This window comes from Rhipicephalus microplus, chromosome 1 (assembly GCF_043290135.1).
Source record: "Rhipicephalus microplus isolate Deutch F79 chromosome 1, USDA_Rmic, whole genome shotgun sequence".
NCBI classification, from domain to species: domain Eukaryota; kingdom Metazoa; phylum Arthropoda; class Arachnida; order Ixodida; family Ixodidae; genus Rhipicephalus; species Rhipicephalus microplus.
The window spans coordinates 150,650,089-150,661,698 of record NC_134700.1 but is presented as its reverse complement, the minus strand read 5'-3'; the positions used below and the strand labels follow the sequence as shown (position 1 = coordinate 150,661,698).

Here is an 11,610-nt window from a genome sequence, read left to right as displayed (position 1 = left end):
TACATGGTCTGTGCCATTTTCACCGTCGCCTCCGCGCTGTAAATATTCTAGTTTCTTCTGGCACACCAATATCGTAGCGAACACGTCTTCTCTCCAGTGGCTGTTGTGCTTCGGCTCTGTAAAGGCGTTCTCTAGAGGGACGACGAGCCAGCTTCGCTAGTCGGCCAGAAGATCCACCAAGATTCTGGTCTTGAATCCGCATCCGTGTTTCGTTTGTGCCCAAAAACGATGCAACGACCCCTTGCGATGATGTCGTAACCAAGAATCCGGTACCTTTGTTTTTACCACCATTTATGGGCCTATGGTTGGACATCGACCAACGGTCTTCTACCAGTGAGAGTACAGGCTCCGTCCAGTTGTACGACGGATGTTCCTCGACCCATTCGTGTGTTCGAAAGTGATTTGTCATAGCTAGAAGGACGGTGACGAAGCAGGTGAGAACGGCCAGCCCGCAAACGATCCCCGTCGTCCTTCGGAGGAACTGCGGGTCGGTGAAGACCCGGAGCCATCGAAGAGTTCTGACCTGGTCGGCGACAGGGTCGAGATGGGAGTCAACTGGCCTGGCGCTACTAGATGGAATGTGGCCCCACATTTGGAGAAGCAATGAGGTCGTGGGCGAGGAGGATTCTGAGCGCTGAACGCCCAGCGAATCGAGAGGCACGTTGCTGTACCACGTCCTGGTCGTTGATACTGGAGACGACGAGCCGAGAGAAGGCGCCGACAGACTGTAGCGAGGAATAGAGGAAGCATCTCGCTGGGCTGACATTACTGCGATGGTGTGCTCGTTCGCTTGTTTGCTTCCTTGCTTGTGCCTTATTCGTGGACCGTACCCACTGCGGGGGATTGTCCCTAAAAACAGCGGTTTATTCAAGAGAAACAGTTTATATTGACACGAAGACGGATGAGTCACTTAGGGCATAAACAAAAAATTGAGAATTTCTAGTTCATTCAGCAATAAAAGTAATGCAGTGGTATGAAAAACAATGTTATCTGGTATGCTTGCTGATATCTTTCTTAAAACTGGCTCTTACCATAAGGAACCTATTTTCAAACGGCCCCTGTTTCGTGCCCAGCCGTTTCTTTTTTTTTTACTGCACGGTTGAGGTTTCTACTGAAAAGCGAAACCAGGTTGGCTGTTGCGCAGGCATGCAGCGTTCAAGATAATAACATCTGTGGTTTAACGCCCCCTTGCACGTTAAAGAACCCCAGGTGGTCGAAATTTCCGGAGCCCTCCACTATGGCGTCTCTCATAATCATATGGTGGTTTTGGGACGTTAAACCCCACAAATCGGTTTAACGCCCCTAAACCACCACATGATTATGAGAGACGCAATAGTGGAGGGCTCCGGAAGGACTCGTTCACTAGATTCCTTGCATACCGGTTGTTCCCTCACGATCTCCGACGACAGCGCAGCTCTGGGCGACTTGGTTGGTCCTACGCCACCTCTTGACGACGGTCCCCTACGACGACGTCAGCGCAGCTCTGGCCGACTGGATTAGCCCTACGTCATGTCCTATCGCCGACAAGAGCTCTTCCAAGTGGTGCCCCGTCCTCGGACTCCTGTCATCGTGTTTCCATCTTTCCTATCTTTCTTATGTCGTAGCTCGCTGTCCTAGCGCATCTCTCTCTCTCTCTTTCTTTCTCTATACCTTTAATCATATCCTTTTAATCCCTCCTCACCCCCATTCCTTGTGAGCTACTGCTGAGGTGTCGCGTGCTGATGCAGACAGTTCCGGGGCTCACTTTTCTCTTCTTTTCCCTCGTATAACCACAATCTCTCTCTCCGGGAATTTCGACCACCTGGTGTTTTTTAACGTGAACCTAAATCTCAGCACAAGGGCCACAAACATTTTTGCCTCCATCGACAATGCAGCCGCCGCAGCCGGAATTCGATCCCGTGACGTTCGGGTTTGCAGTCTAGTGTCCTAATCACTACAGCACCACCGCGGGGCTTTTTAACAACGAAGGGGCTAAAGCTATCGGTAGCTTGTGCTCTGTTGGGAAGAGGTCCCTGAGGTGGGTACGCGCCCAAGAAGTTGCGGAAGTTCCACATTTGATTACAAAAACTCTGCTCGATGGAATGGAGGAAGAACGTGAAAGAGTTCAGAGTGGTAGATAGAAGAAAAGAAAGCATAAGCGAATGAAAGCAATGAAAAGAAAGAAGAGCAGAATAGAGCACACTATAGGGAATACAGGCATAAAAAGATTTAAATAGAGAAAAAAAGGAACAGGTATGAAAGAGATATAAGAAAAACTTGAAGCAATGCAGACAGAGGGAGAAAGAAACTGAAAGAGACACATATAAAAATGAATACAAGAAACTGAGAAAAGGAAAAAATAAATAAAAAATAATCTAAAAAAGAAAAGCCACTGCTTCTCTTCTGCACAACCACCTTTTATTTCCATGGCGCAGCAATTCATCTTTTACCTCGATAATAGAAGATGCCACCACAAAAAATATTTTGCCACGTAACGTTCCTCAATTCTTGCTTTTACAGATCAAGTTTGGTGCCTTTTCTGTAATCAGGGGCGAACGATTCATCATTTCGCTATATCCTGTCACAGGTTGAATACATAGAGAAAAAGAATACAAGTACAGCCTCTTCGAAAGCCGGGCTTGGTATTGATATGAAACGCCTACCTTTTCTTTTGAGGCTACTACTCTGGCATGCAGCAACATATAATTTTTCTTCACGATCCAGGAGTAAATCCTTTCGACTAAAAGGAGTCATGGTAGAAAACAAAGCAATGATTATTTAACTGGCCCACCTAGGAAATGTACAACAAATCAAAATTTAGAAGAACTCACTCATCAATCTGCCAACCTTGCATTGGGTATGTGCCACGCAAGGAGGACAACTACGACAGAAAGGCCACCCAGCTCCACTCTTATTTCATGCTTGGCACTACCGGTGCGGAGCTGCCATAGCTTTTTACAGCAAAGATTTTAGAGCAAAGTCGGGGTTAGCCGTTCGTTTTAGATCTCTTCTTCTTCTCCTGCTTTGCTACCAGAAAACGGTGAATTATTCAATAACTTGGTGAGCAAGAGAACGCGTACAGTGAGAAAGAGAGAGTAAAAAATATAAAAAAAGATAATTTTTCAAAAATCGTTCTATTGTTTTACATATCCGAGGTTCGAACTCGCCTACCCACGGCCCGAATGCAAGCATCCCGATCACTTGGCCAATGAGTCACCTTGTGGAGTAGAGCGTAGCTGTAGATTTTATCTGCAGCAATATGCGGAGGGAAATGGACGGAAGAGTAGGGCGGAGAGATGGGAGGGTTAAAAAGAGGGAAAAACGAGTACAGAAAGACCGGCAGAGAGAAAGAGAAAAACAAATAGAACCATTGAAATAAACAGAAAGGCGGGGAAGAAACAGAGATAGATAGATTAAAAAAGAAGAAAATAATAGGCCACTATTTCCAGCCTCCCATCGTGGGAGCACGACCCAGTGCCTTTAGCGAGGGGGATGCGGGAACTGAAATTGATAGAAAGCAAGAGAGAAAACATATGGAAATGGTGACTAGAGGACAAGAGAATATCTTGTCAGTCCAGGCAGGGAGCACAAGGCCAAAGCGTTCGCCCATAGAGCATCTAGGCCCACAGGAGTCGCGAACTCGAGACAGACTCGCAGGCCTGGTATTCAGAACCATGCTGGAAAAAGGAAATCTTCCGCAGTTGTCGCAGGGAGATCGAGAAGGTGGTAGTGGCGCACAATCTCGCATCGTTCACCGGCCAGATCGGGGCAGGAGCAAACGACGCGCCCAAGCGTTTCTTCGGCACCACATCTGCGGCACGCAGGGGATGCATATCGACCGGGGGTGTATATGCGCGAAACAAGCCAGGCGCTGCCAGTCCACAGACGAAGCAACAGCCAGCACTCGCGTCACGCTAGGAAAGGTGAAAAGTTGACAACAGAAAGAGAGAGAAATGAGAAAGGAAAAAAAAACTCCCAAGCATTTCTCCGAGGGTGAACATGGTTAAGTGCGAATGCATGCGAACATGGTTAAGTGGTGATGCTATGAAGGGTATTTATTCATTCGCACTATTATATTTATTAATCACACTATGGTGCCTTTATGGTGTAATGGTTCCTGGGAATCGCAATTTGATCACACGGGGGAGTTTACGTTAACTCACTGGCGAATGCCAACGGATTTTAACTTTACTCCCCCTCATAGCATCAGCTATCGCGAGCGAGCGAAGGGGGAGGGGGACGCGCGCAGCGGCGTTAAAGATATAAGGCGCGTTACTGACACCGATATCAGCGTCGCGTTCGTGGCTTATTCGGTAGAGCGTCGCGCTGCGGCCCGCCAAGTCCTCTTTCTTTTAAAGATAGAGAGAAGACTGCGGACGCCGCCGACGGCGGTGGATGGTTTGGGGTCGCTTATAAAGTGTATTCACACTTAAAAACAGATCAAAATATAGAACGCAAGAGACCACCTAAGCGTAGAGAGTGGTAGAGAAACATATACGTGAAAAGATTGAAAAAAAAATTTTGAAAATGAAGAAAGAGCTAGAAAAGACTAAGAAAGAAAGAAATATAAAGCAAAATAACACGAAACAAAAGGTGACATGACAACGACGTATAGAACAGCAAACCAAGTCCACTGTGTGGCGTACAGAAACCATCTCTATGATGTGCACGTGCATTCTTCTTTATTTTCATCCTCGTCCTATTCTTCCTCCTCTGCATCTATAGTCCATCAGGGGAGCTATGACACAGCCTCGCGTGATTGTGTGCTAGCTTCACTTGTTATTAATTTTTTTGTTTTACAGAAACGTATCTATTTGCAAGTTTTAAAGATTGTAAAAAAATCCAGTTCAACCGCAAGGGCAAAGCGAGAAACTCGACAGCAACAAATGAGGATGTTTCACGAAAAACAGCAGCCAGCTCGACACTTGCAGCGCGCTGCTCAACCACAAGGAACGACACTCGAAAAGAACGCTCAGCTAGGCACAGATAACACAGAATGAGCATGAACTTACAACTCTCCTAGTTGTTACTTCGTGTTTGAGCAGCGCGTTACAATCCTTTTTTCTTTTTTAGGTATGGAGCACTTTGGGGCCTCGGACTGTCGTATGCCGCTGTCACTTTCCGTGACGCACGCATAAACCACGCATAAATAAAAGAAAAAAAGGACAAATTGAAACAGAGAAAAGGGGGCAAAATTGAGTAAGGAGCAAAAGAGACAGAAATATGTGGATACGGGTGAAGAAATAGATAAAATAAAGGGGGGAACATCTAAGGGCTCCAGTCTATCGGCGCGTCATATCGTTGCCCCGGTGAATCATGAACGGCTGTTCGCCACGAAACTGGGTAAATTTTACTATTCGTTTCCAGTTCCGGAAAAATGAACAGTTGGCCCAACAAATAGGCGACAACATGCCAGCATATTATTTTCTTAGCATAAGTTTGTTAACTTTCGTGTCAAAATTGTTTTAAACTGCGACGTTTTCTCCTGTAAAGCGTACTTCGCAGCATATTGTGGTGTGCAACACGAAGACAACGTACGACAAAATTCACTTTCTGCTAATGGGCAATGAGAGAAGGAAGAAGAAGCACCATATAAATACTGAAAAAGTCTCAATAAATTATATAAGCAACTCTTGGCTGATTCCCCTGATTAGGTATGAACCATGTTTTAGGTTTCATTATATCATCACAAGCTCCACTTCGACGCAGTTTCGTTAGACTACCCGGTTCTTGGCCAATACTCCAGCGTGGGTGTGTGCCACAGATTTCACGCTCTTTATTTATTTATTTATTTATTTTCGGTGATGTTAGTTCAAATACGCACTATCTTGATCTCATTGTACTGCTTATTGCTGCTCGACCGCAGATATCCGACGTCTGTGGATAAATTAACAGGTTTTTACAGCCGGGTACTTAGTGAAAGTGTGGTGGTGGCTTTGCCACTATTGAGTTGTTTTTAAACCTGTTTCAGCGGCCGGGGCCTTGGTTCAACTGAAGGCACCACCAGCTCACTTTCCGGTGTGGAACGGGGTGGTACGTAGCCCTGACGCTTTGAAGTCGTAGCTGTGGCGACCTGACCTCGTCGCCAGCCTGGTTCATGTTAACCAGCTTCTGCTCTTTCGTGGTAGTGCAGTTCTTCAGCATGACCACATAATGCTACTCAAAAGCCTGGAGATTTTTTAGTTGTGTAGGTTTAAGCAGCTTTACATCACCGACCTGGTTCTGTCGGAGATTTGCAAGGCACTATTTCATCTGCATGACGTCTGCGTCTCGATTTTGCAGTGTCCATTGCAACTCCACGAACTGACAAGTGCCCCACACTCTTTTCTGTGCGTCGTTAACAGATGTTTTCTGCACCGCTTGTACGATTCAGAAGCAAGCGGGAGATGGTGGTACTTCACAAGAGGCACCCTTCATTCCATGATCTTGTTCGCCATCACCCGCGTGCTGCTGGACGCCACCGCTCAAACCACTTGAATAGCGTCCGGAGTTATGCTCGTCATTGGTATGTGCTGACACGCTGCTGTCACATTCTTCAGCGTCTAGGTCTTCGTTATTCACTATTGCGTAGCAACCTTCTTGGGCTAGTTCGAACCCCTTTGATAGGTTCATGAAGGCAGCCAAGGTTCCGTACGCATGGATAACATACTAATCCTGCGATGGGCTCAGTGCCCTCAGCAGGTCTTTTTCGAGAGATGACCCATTCTCCTTTAGAGCTTTTCGCAGCAGTCTCACAATATCAGCCACGTCTAAGTCGGTGAAAGTGTTCATATCTGCTTCCTCACTAGTGATGAGATTACCATGGAAGTTAAAACTTGTGTTTGTGGTAGATTTCTTTGGGCTGTCTTCCCATTCAATCCCATCTATAAGCTTGGTACTGTCAAGGGGCGATTCAGCTGTGCGCAATTCACTCGCCGCTTTCCCTGCGGTTCGCATAATCTCGTCATTGGAGCAGGTATCGGAAGCTACACCTTTAGTACAGTATTTGCAATCGTCGCAAACGGGAACGCCTTCCTCACATTCCTGCTGCACTTCGAGACGGCCGAACACCTCCGGTAGGTCCACCTTCAAGCCAGATGGTAGGCTTATAAGTCCGCTGCTTGTGGAACCAAAAGACTGCCTCACATTGGCCTTGAACTTGCCCGCTATGGCATTTTTGAGAGCTGCGTCAATTCGCATTTGCAGTTACTGGTCAGGCTCTGAACACACGTTGAACGCACGTTCGAAGATTTCCATAGAACAATTTTTACACGAGCAGCACGCACTACTGGCACCTGTGCTGCCCACCGGAAAGTTATAATGATGAGGATGATGGCGCATATCGAGCTGCAGGTGGCAACCTAGGAGAAATTTTATGCGAATAGTATAAAAACCTGGAAATGCCATCCCACAATTGCACTCTAAGCCAAAACGGAGCAACAGGGGTATAGGGGTTGCTCCTTTTAGGGAGCAACAGCATTGCCACTCCCATTACTCTCCTAAAAGGAGTAACTGCAGAGGGAGGAACCGTTGCTCTCCTTTCAGTTCCTCCTTCGGGGGATGAACAGTTACTCCCTCCAGTTCCTCCCTGCAGACCAACAGTTACTTCCACCAGTTGCTCCCTGCCGACCAACCATTACTCCCACCAGTTGCTCTTCTAAGAGCAACAGTTACTCTTTACCGTTCCTCCCACGTGTTCGCAGTTACTCTCTGAAAACCAACTGCACATGCTTCCAGTTACTCTTTGGGGAAATGAGTATTTATCTCGAGTATGCTTGTCACACGCTTAACACATGGCGAGAGCTCCTTGGAAGAGCACTGCTTGGGTGCTTCTAACACAAAAAGTGGACAATATTGAAAGGAAAATAAATGCTTTATTGTTCTTTTTATGAGGCGACGTTTGACCACACGTAAAAGTAGACTTCGCCACACCACAGCCAGCACTAAACAAACACCATAATACATCAAAGGTTTTCTGTGTCATCCGTAGAAAAACAATCGTGAATTTCTAGCATAGGGCAGTCTGTGTCATCATTGGTGAGAGAAGGGCAACTTCTCCAATTCTGAAGAACTCAAGTTTCGCAGCTGGTGTTTCCATCAGGCTAGCGCAGCAGAACGTCACTGCAGGCATATGTGAAGCATCTCATTGCTGCAAGAAAAAAAATAGAAGTGTGAGGTTAAACATGCCAGAATCAATTCATAACAATGAGTCACACACACTGCAGCAGCGCTTACATTCTAGGATGTCTACTGCAAAACGAAATGTGAAAAAAAGGAAGGTTCGGCCAAACGTTACTTGGCAAGCCATATAAATGCTGATGTGGTAGACGCTCTTCACATGATGTCTCAGACAGCAATATTCTGGAAGAAAATGTGCAGCACCTCAACAAGGCATATTTGTAGTAGCTAAAGATACCCTTAGGTTCAATTAACTTCTTTCCTATACACAGCTGAGTGACATTTCTATGAGCCCATTCACCAATGGGCATTCTAAATGAGGTCATGTGTGTGGCAAGTAACACGTACTGTCCGCTCATGTTAAAATACTTATTTAGCTCGTGCACATAGTTGCTCTCGATTCTACTGTTCTATCATACGCTGCTGCGTCTTGAATTGTGCAATACCTGTAGGCACAAGCCAAGCATGCAAAGCCTGCTTGAAAGCAACCATTTGCAGAGGCTACATGATAATCTTCAGTATATTTCTTTGTACCTGACGCAAACGGCTGGACAAAACTATAGACAAATAAATGTAGACCGTGCTACCTTCAAAAAATGCTTTAAATTTAGAAAACTAGGGTGCATTTGTTCACTCGGTTGACGAGTCACAGACACGAGATATGTAAACGAAGCAATATATCTTAAGGCATGCACAGATATTCTGATTCTTTGTTTGACAGTGTCACAGATAGCTTGCCAATACATATATATTTGAGAGCAACAAGATGTGACGCTTTTATTAGTTCAACGTCTTGTTGGTTCACAGCCAAACAGGTTACTGCTTGTTAGACAAATTGGAATAAGCACACCATGGTTTCCAAAAAAAAAAAAAGCATTATTAGAAGTTAGCTCCCGGTGTGAATGTCTGCCTATTTATTTTGTACTGCCTTCTACATGTGCCACAAAGACATTTGTTGAGGATGTGCTACCAGTCTAGCCAAGATCGCACACTTGGTCAATGTGATGGAAATACAAACATTAGAAACACTGCCACCTCTAGTAAAAGCATAAAGCTTCAGTATCTTGGACTAGCAAAGAGGTGCACAAGAAAGTTAAGCCCACTCTTGCGGAACTTTGAACGCGAATATTTCAGAGTGGGGGAGGTCAACATGCTGTGGCACTTTTAAACCCACGAAACATCTGCAGAAAACAGGGTAAAGGCAAGTCAAGAAACACTGTTATGAAGGCCTGCGCATGGACAGCTTTGTGAATCTAGGCCCAAGTGTTATGCTTTGTGCAAGCCAAAATCCATGTAAATAGGGAAAGCATACTTTTAGGAGTACCAGCGTAAAGAAATCTTGGCAGTTGGCTGTTTAGTACAAACAGCAATCCCTGCAATGAAAACATAAACATTTTATCTTAACGGTAACAGTGTGAGCACACACACGGGCCAGCGGAGCCATGTCGAATTGTCAGTGCCAGTGTAACCATGTGGCGTAATGAACTATTCTCTGGCCAACACATGCACAGTTTGCCCCTAAAAAGCGATGCTTTCATATACGTAGTACAAAAAGTTTGCACTTACCAAAATTCACTTGCTTTCTGTACTTTAGCATCGTTGGGAGCATCTTTATCTGCAGTATAACCAAATTTGTGTCATATCCCTGAAAAAAAAGTAAAAGACATGCATCAAATATTGTTTCATTTGGTAGCAGTGAAGTCAGGTTAAGAACAGCCAAGTGGGAATCAGCCTAATTATGTGCGTGCGGCAAATCCCAAACGGCGTTATTGAGGTTGTTGAAATTTTCTTCGATTGGTATTAACGTCGATATGTGACTTCAACGGCATGCCAAGTTTTCACAGCGCATAAAGATGTCATGATGCAGAATAATGACAGCGCTAACGAGAACATACAGCATTTATGATTGTCTTTTACAATATTCAGTTTTGCTAAGGTTTTGCATCACTAAAGAAATCTGAAAGATTTGGGTCATTCCTCCTCCAATTGTTCTGTCAATATGTAAACTGCTCGCTTGATGGTGCGCTTATAAAATAGTACGTTCAGCGCAGAGGTGAAGCAAGTGACGCAGTGATGTGGGCAGATTTTTTTTTTTTTAGGCGTGCGGGGAGGGGGGGGGGGGGGGGTCCGCTTATCTGAATAGGCCGGGCAAGCGAATATGGTCGTCAATTTGGGCTCCCTATGCCCGGCCTAAAAAAATTCTGTGCGCAACCGCCTGGCTATGCCAGTGAAGTGATGCGACAATGATTTGTTCACTTACTGATTTACATACACTTTACATCTCTAAAAAATGCGGCCCAAGGCCCCAACACTCAGCCGTTAACATTACATAAACCAATGGTAGAAAAGTGCCAGTATGAATGCAACTACAACCCCACCCCAATGTTTTTTCAAGCGAGGTAGTGTTGCGGAAATGAACTTTTAACTGCAAAAGTACACTGGCACTGCAGTGGTGACAGGGGAAGCAAGAGGGTATGCAGGCGGTAATAGAGGTAATTTAGTCCGATACGGCTAGCAATGGATACGGTGAATAAGAGCAAATCATTTCTCTTTCAATAGCGCAACCACTCAACAATGTATTGTAAGAGCATTAAATGTTGCTGGAAATGCCACTCACCTGCACGCTGATGTATGCACAGTCCTTTGTCCGACGAGCGAATAGGCTTGCAGATAGCTGAAGACGTGTTTACGATGTGTTTGTTCCACCCAGCAGCAAAATCCACAACTGCTTCGCACTCCATAAAGATAAATATACACTAACCTTCATCTCGAATAAGTAGAAACGCAAATCTGCGACACACACACACGATCAAAACATAGCTCACAAGCCCGCACGTCCATGTGCTTGCCAACCATAGACCATATGAAAATGAGTAAGTAGTGCGAACGCGAACCTAGTTGCGCCGGAAAAAAAAAAAACGTCGAGCAGTGGCAGCACAGGCGTCAGCGCAATAATTTCAGTGTGTTCTCCTAATACAATTATAAAAAAAAAACTGAGGTACACTAAAACTCATAAATAAATATAAAAAGTTGAGTGTAGTTTTTATTTAGAGCTAGTCAACATAAACACTGAATAAAAATTACTTTGTAACTTACATCGTTTGCTACACTAGCGCCACACTTGTCGTGCGGGCGCAGATGGCGCAGATTTGTCATTCTGCCCTCAAACTACACGGTGAAGCGTGCTACTAAGTGTATGGCTGATGAGGAGCGCGTCTGGGTCCGCTTTTTTTTTTTTTTCTTCTCCGATATATCTGGGCGGGGGGGGGGGGGGGGGGCTCTTTATGCACGTGTTTCGGTGCTTGATCGACTTTGACGCCCTTACTTCGCGGACGAACGGCGTGTCTAGGCTTTTTTTTTTTTCGTTGTTTTGCACGTGTTTCGGCGTTCGGTCCGCTTTGACGTGCCAACTCTCCATTCTGCTGCTGCGTGTGTTAGGTATTTGCCGTACTGTATTCTCAGGCCTTCGGTGTT

General features: G+C 45.4%; 1 long non-coding RNA gene across 1 annotated transcript; it reads right to left on the bottom strand.

Moving 5' to 3' along the window:
* Positions 1-7,812: 7,812 nt before the first annotated feature.
* LOC142768858 (uncharacterized) lies at positions 7,813-10,971 on the bottom strand. The gene is made up of 3 exons (XR_012885505.1): positions 10,754-10,971; positions 9,703-9,781; positions 7,813-8,107 (listed from the first exon to the last, which is right to left on the bottom strand). It is a non-coding gene; the product is annotated as an uncharacterized LOC142768858 (long non-coding RNA).
* Positions 10,972-11,610: the final 639 nt, after the last annotated feature.